An 8212-nucleotide genomic window follows, 5' to 3' on the forward strand; every position below is an offset into this window, starting at 1 on the left:
GTCTAAAACTTTCAAAAGGAATCATAATATTAACTGTCTACCTAAGAATGCCTATAATACACCCAAGTTGATATATCAATATACACATTTGGTTCACATGATGTTTCCTCACCTAAGCTGACAAAGAATGTTCCATCCAGGAGCAAAGACCATTTAACAAAAACTCCAACACCCAGCATGAGAACCCTCCTTCACCTTACAAGTCATGGTTGTCCAAGAGACACTCTAAACATACAGCCTATTAGGTAATAACTTTGGTTCTTCCACAGTAGCAGAAGAAGGGCCCTATTGCTGAAGATAACATGTACTTTGGAGACAAGTCCCAGAGGCTCCATTTTCTGTCTGATCTGAAATTCCCTCTCCTGAGGACTATCTTCATGGAACCAGAAGGTGCCATGAAGGCTTTCAAAGGAAAGAAGCAACCAACAGTTCCATTCAACTATGACAGCTATCAATGAACCATAGCAACAACCAGTATGGCATGGTAACCCAAAGGGTGCAGCAGAGGCGCACATACCTTGGCAGTAACCAGCAGCTCTGTACTTGGACTCTAGACCCACTCAACTGGAAAGAAAATTTGCTTGCTACTGAAAACATAACCAGCTCCCCAGGACTAGTGATGTCATGGCCTAACCTCTCAACTAAAGCACTGCTTTCTCTGTGTATGCTCACACAATGTGCAAACGTAGCATGCCTCTGGCCTCCCCACTCGTTCATCTCCATGCTAAGTGAACTGTCATCACCTTCTCCTACAGGAGTGATTCCTTTTCCAGGATTGTGTAGGTTCAGCACAAGAGACTATTATAGTTATTATTGCCATTTAAATATGTAGTTTTTGTTGTCATTTATGCCTTTGCCATAGAAATAAAAAACAACAATTTTATGTTCCTTTGGGTGTTCTTTCTAGCTGTCAGAGCATTCAGTGGCATCTACAGTTTTCCAACTATGATTAGGATTATACCTGTTTTCACATTGATGTGCTGGCAGTAAAGTTTATCCTCAACAACTCTCTTTTGTATGCTTAAATTTTACTCTAAAGCATATATTTTTAAAATTAATAGGGCATGAATCTCAAAATTTCAAAAACTATTGCTTCATGTTTATACACATTATTTATTTTATTATTAATTAGATTTTGGCTATTATAGTATATTTGCATCTTCTTCCCTTTCCTTCACCAAACTCTCTTCCATTTAAGGCAAGTTCTGCATCCACAAGTTCAGGCAAATGCAGATTGAAATTTTCCTAAAAATGATTGCCTCTGTACTGAACAAATGCATATATCTTCTGGTAATTATTACCTAACAATATAGAGCAGTAGCTATTAATATAACATTTACATTCTGTATGGTTTTATAATTTAACGTATGTGGGAGGCTGCATGTAGGTTACATGCAAATATGATGCCATTTTATATGAGGGACTTAGCATTTGTGGATCGGGTATTTGTGGCATATCTGGGAACCCTGTATTCTCATATAGTTTACCTGCTTATCCTCCCATAAGGAAAGGTATAAGTGGGTCAACCCAGAGGAGAGTAAAGGGAAACCTCTGCCTTCCTTTCTCTTTTTGAAAAACAGTTTACAATGAACATGATGGATACTATTTGTCATTGTTGCTCCCTAAACAATACAGAATAACAAATCCCATTGCATTGGTGATGTAGTATTAGCCTTTGTAAGTCTACTAGGGGTGATTTATGGGCTGTATGAGGGTTTGTGTAGGTTATATGAAGGTCCCATAACACCATAACATTTTCCCCATTAATCTATTTTATTATTCACTTTGCATTCAAATTGCAGTACCTCTTTCCTCTCCTCCCTGTCCCACCATTACAAATCCCTCCCCCAGTAAATCCATTACCCACAGTACCCCCTAACATTTTATCTAAGAAATTTGAACATCTTCAGATTTAGGTATCTGTGGGTGAAAGACTATCCTGGAATGGACCTTTTACAGCTATAAGGAATCATACTTATCCCCAGTGCTCAGACCATTAAACGTAAAACAAGCAATCTCCTGGGTCTATCACATGAATTTTCAGCAGCATAACATGGCTCATTTGTGTATATTAGTTGTGTTTAGCAGCCTTCCATACGTGATCAGTCTCACATACATATCAGGATGTTACAAAGCATCAGGCTACCAGTTCTATCCTTCAGGGTGTCCTATGGATACCTGGATCTCAGGGCTTGTGGCTCAGATATCCTTAAGGACAGAAACACCTCTTTCAAAAGCCACAGGATGCAGTTTATCAGTAAGGACACTGTTGGAAAATGATAAAGCACTCATGCAGCCCCCAAAGTGTATGCTGTACATTTTTACCTTAGCCTCACAGGAACACCCGGTAGCTATATTTTAAGAAGCCAGGCTAGCTGGCTGGTTTCTGCAACATGCCCCATGTCAGGGACCACAGTGAGGAGAGAATGAGTGACTGAGAGGTAGTAGTGAGGGAGGGGCAGAGTGTGCGTGCACTATGGAGAGAAGTGGAACTGGCTACCTGACAGCAGTGACAGGTGAGAGAGAGATGGCTGAGGTCAATGGTGGATCATGTTATTATCCAATGGAGTTAACAGGATTGTGTGAAGCTGGCTGGAGTTTAAGGAAATGCAGACTTAGCCCCCAAACAAGCTTCCTGAATGTGGTATCACCCTAAATCTTGGCAATGATGGAGGCCTGATTTAAGAATGGTCAGCTTTCTAGATTAGACCTCCTCAAAGAACCATCATGTCCCATGATGCTGCTGTGGCCATTTGTGGGTCAGTGGCCCTAAGTAGCCAAGGTTCTGATTGGTACCTGAGAACTGTGTTGTCATCTGAAAGCATGAGGATATTTATGGCCTGTGTCCATGTTCATGTCCATGGGCCATGCTTCCCTGGGGACAGTACTGATGTGAGTGGGCTGTGCTGCCACCTGAGAACATAGTTGCGACCAGGTCTGAGCTGCTGCAACGGCTATGTCTGGGTCCATAGCCTTAAAGTGGCCTTGTCTATGTTGATGCCTTGGCCCATGCTTGCACCAAAAGCCACACAGATGTCAATGGTTTGAGCTACAGCTTGAACCTGTGTTGAAGTTTGTGGGTCCTGCTGCAGGTGGTGGTGCAAGGGCCAAAACTGGGTCTTTGGTCTTATTAAGGGTAGGTCTAAGTTGATGTCTGAGGCCCCAGGCAGATATTCATGGTTTATATTGTACCAGGAATCCATATTGCATCAGAGGGTTTTATTCAGGACCATGGCCATACTGCAACTGGGAGCCCTGTTCATGATCTGAGCTGATGCCAGAAAACATGAGGAACCATATAATCCATGTTCTTTAGTCCATAAAAAGCAAATAAGCTACTTTAGCAGTAAGGTTGATGACTGTAGGCACCCAGTTGAGAAAGAGGGACATGGAAGACTTATGTGGCGATTATTGCCTTCACTCTAATCCCCTCCCCACCAAAATAGTATCAGCCTAGACATGAAGCCATCAAAGAGAACTCCTAAAACTATGATAGGGTGCTGGAGTATCGCTCTCCACAGTAGATGACTTCCAACAGGGATGTGGGAAGGGAAGGGTTCAGCTCTATTTAGGAGGCTGCTCTGAGAGTTTGGCCATGCCCCAGTGAATATATAGATAAAAAAAAAAGGACTTTTTTTTTTTTTTTTTTTTTTTTTGGCTGGGGGTAGTAAGAAGGGTAGGAGAGGGCAGGAAAAGTCAGGGAAATGAATATTGTGAAGGACTAGGAAATGGATATAGGGGTGTCATGTATTCCCAAAGAATCAATAAAAGTATTATGTTGTGGGAGGAAAAAGAATGTTGGCATACCCAAAAATTGCTGGGAAAGAGCTGGTATCCCAGTAGTGTGGACACACCTGTGAGCACTGGTAAGACCAACACTTCTGCTCCAAGGAACCCACCTGAAACCCTCAGGACACAGGAACTGAGGAGCAGCCTGGGAGAGGATCCTTCCAGTTTCCACCTGCACCCAGAGCTGATCCTGTGTCACAAAGCCCAGAGCTGATCCTGTGCCATAGCACTCCATACCCAAATATTGTCTGGAGAGAGCTAGTCTCCCAGGAGTGCCAATACACCTGTGAGCACATGGAAGATGACCCTTGCTCAAATTGCTGGCCCAAGAGGGACCTTCCCAGATCCAAAAAGTCACAAGAACCAAGGAACAGCTGGGGACAGGATTCTTCCAGTTTCCACCTGCACTCTGGAGCTAACCCTGTGCCACGGCTGTCCATATCCAAATTCTTCCCAGAGAGAATTGATCTCCCAGGAGTACTAACACACAGGCTTGCAGGAGGGACAAGTCACAGTCAGAGACAGGAAAAATAGATAACACAGAGATACCCAGATGGCAAAAGGCAAGGGCAAAAACATAAACAACAGAAACCAAGACTACTTGGCATCATCAGAAGCCAGTTCTCCCACAACAGTGAAGAGTGGATACCCTAACACACCAGAAAAGCAAGATGCTGATTTAAAATCACATCTCATGATGATAGAGGACTTTAAGAAGGACATAAATAACTCCCTTAAAGAAATACAGGAGAACAGAGGTGAACAGCTAGAAGCTCTTAAAGAGGAACCTAAAATTCCCTTAAAGTATTACAGGAAAACACAACCAAATGGGTGAAGGAACTGAACAAAACCATCCAGAATCTAAAAATAGAAATAGAAACAATAAAGAAATAACAAAGGGAGACAACCATGGAGATAGAAAACCTAGAAAAGAGATCAGGAGTCATAGATGCAAGCAATACCAACAGAATACAAGAGATAGAAGAGAGAAGCTCAGGTGCAGAAGATACCATAGAAAACATTGACAGAACAGTCAATGAAAATGCAAAATGAAAAAAATCCTAACCCAAACCATCCAGGAAATCCAGGACACAATGAGGAGACCAAACCTAAGAATAATAGACATAAAAGAGGCTGGGTGTGGTGGTGCACACCTTTAATCCCAGCACTCTGGAGGCAGAGGCAGGTGGATTTCTGAGTTCGAGGCCAGGCTGGTCTATAGAGTGAGTTCCAGGACAGCCAGGGTTACACAGAGAAACCCTGTATCGAAAAAAAAAAAACAAAAAAACAAAAAACAAAAAACCAAAAAAACAAAACATAAAAGAGAGTGAACATTCCCAATTTATAGGGCCAGTAAATAACTTCAACAAAATTATAGAAGAAAACTTCCCTAACCTAAAGAAAAAGATGCCCACAAACATACAAGAAGCCTACAGAACGCCAAATAGATTGTACCACAAAAGAAATTTCTCCTGTCACATAATAATCAAAACACCAAATGCACAAAACAAAGAAAGAATACTTAAAGCAGTAAGAGGAAAAAGGTCAAGTAACATATAAAGGCAGACCTATCAGAATTACACCAGAGTTCTCACCAGAGACTATGAAAGCTAGAAGATCCTGGGCAGATGCCATACAGACCCTAAGAGAACACAAATACCAGCCCAGGCTACTATACCCAGCAAAACTCTCAATTATCATAGATGGAGAAACCAAGGTATTCCATGACAAAGCCAAATTTACACAATATCTTTCCACAAACCCAGCCCTACAAAGGATAATAGATGGAAAACACCAACACAAGGAGGGAAGCTACACCCTAGAAAAAGCAATAAAGTAATCTTTCAACAAACCCAAAAGAAGATAGCCACACAAAGATTAAAAATAACATCAAAAATAACAGGAAGCAACAATCACTATTCCTTAACATCTCATAACATCAAGGGACTCCATTGCCCAATGAAAAGACATAGAATAACACACTGGATACCTAAACAGGACCAAGCATTTTGCTGCATACAGGAAACACTACTCAGCATCAAAGACAGACACTATCTCAGAGTAAACGGCTGGAAAACAATTTTTCAAGCAAATGGTCCAAACAAACAAACTGGGGTAGCCATTCTAATATTGAATAAAAGCAACTTTTAACCAAAAGTTATCAGAAAAGATACAGAAAGACACTTCAAACTCGTTTTAAAAAATCTACCAAGAAGAACTCTCAATTCTGAACATTTATGCTCCAAATGCAAGGCCACCCAAATTCATAAAAGAAACTTCACTAACGCTCAATGCACGCATTGCATCTCACACAATAATAGTGGGAGACTTCAACACCCCACTCTCATTAATGGACAGATCATGAAAACACAAAATAATCAGAGACACATTGAAACTAACAGAAGTTATGGACCAAATTGATTTAACAGCTATCTATAAAACATTTCATCCTAAAGCAAAAAGAATAAAACTTTTTCTCTGCACCTTATGGTACTGTCTCCAAAATTGACCATATAATTGGACACAAAAGAGGCCTCAACAGATACAAGATTCGAAAAAATCCCATGGATCCTATCAGATCGACATGGACTAAGGCTGATCTTCAATAGCAACAAAAACAGAAAGCCCACATATACATGGAATCTGAACAACACCCTACTCAATGATAACTTGGTCAAGGAAGAAATAAAGAAAGAAACTAAGGATTTTAGAATTTAATGAAAATGAAGGCACAACATCCCCAAACTTATGGGATAAAATGAAAGCAGAGCTAAGAGGAGAAAGTGGGGAAAACCCTTGAGGGTATGGGCAGAGCTAAGAGGAAAACCCATAGCTCTAAGTGTCTCCAAATGGTAAGAGCATACACACGAGTATAACAGCACACCTGAAAGCTCTAGAACAAAAAGAAGCAAATATACCCAAGAGGAATAGATGACAGGAAATGTTTAAACTCAGGGCTGAAATCAACCAAGTAGAAACAAAAAGAACTATACAAAAAAAATCAACAAACCAGGAGCTGGTTCTTTGAGAAAATCAACAAGACAAATAAAACCTTAGCCATACTAACCAGAGGACACATAGACAGTATTCAAATTAACAAAATCAGAAAGGAAAAGGGAGACATAACAACAGAAACTAAGGAAATTAAAAAAAAACATCAGATCCTACTACAAAAGCCTATACTCAACAAAACTGGAAAATCTGGGTGAAATAGACAATTTTCTAGACAGATACTGAACACCTAAGTTAAATCAGGATCAGATAAACCACCTAAACATTCCCTTACCCCTAAAGAAATAGAAGCAGTTATTCAACGTCTCCCAACCAAAAAAAAAAAAAAAAAAAAAGCCCAGGATCAGATGGTTTTAGTGGAGAATTCTATCAGACCTTCAAAGAAGAACTAATACCAATACTCTTCAAACTATTCCACAAAATAGAAACAGAAGGAATACTACCCAACTCGTTCTATGAAGCCACAGTTACACTGCATATTCTTCCTTGGAGATGGGATGGTTTCCATCTAATAAGGAACTTGTCACAATTTCCTGTCATAGAGGACCTCATAAGAAATATTTTTCTATTTCTATCATGTTTAATGTTACAAATAGATTTTAAAAACTGATTGAGTGCATACTACTTTTAACTTCAGAAGATATCATTTATTAAATAACTATTTTATATATAATGTATACTATTTTACAAATAGTATATACTATAAATATAACTATTTATAAATATTATAAAGAGGCATTTAACAATTATAAATTATTTTGATGACCAAAAATATCAATACTCAGTTGTATATTTTAAAATAAATTTTGCTAGTTAAAAAAAAAAAAAAAACAGAATGCTGGCTTTCAGAAATCTGTATAACAAAGAGATCTCATTAGGTTAGATAGCCAGATGTTATATATGGACAGAAGATTGTGGTTTTTGAAAGATATTAATAAATATGTGATATTTTCTTGACAGGCAGAATAAATTTTACAATGGATAGTTTGAAGAACAAATTTATTTGCCTACAGTACTAGCAGGAAGAAGCCCAAAATTGAGGCATGAGAGGGTTGGTTTCCCTTGAGACCTAGTTGAGTTATAGATGACCACCTTCTTGGCGATGCTCTCTAGTCATCCATGCTATGTTTTTATGTCCCAACCTCCTCTTCTGATTAAAGCAACAACCGTATTGGATCAGGTCCTACCTCAGTGGCCTCATTTGATTTGGTCACCTCTTTCAAAGTCTTGAATCCACATAAGCTGCATTGGCAATCATGAATTTAAAAAGGAATATAGCGCTCTTCTGGTCAGAACAGCACCGGGGTAGCTAGGGCCCAGGGTCTGTTGACACTCACCAGCTACCCACAACACCCGCCACAGGATTTTGAGACTGCTGGTGAGTGGAACACAGCTTCTGCTCCAGTCCAAT

This window comes from Mus caroli, chromosome 7 (genome assembly GCF_900094665.2).
Source record: "Mus caroli chromosome 7, CAROLI_EIJ_v1.1, whole genome shotgun sequence".
NCBI classification, from domain to species: domain Eukaryota; kingdom Metazoa; phylum Chordata; class Mammalia; order Rodentia; family Muridae; genus Mus; species Mus caroli.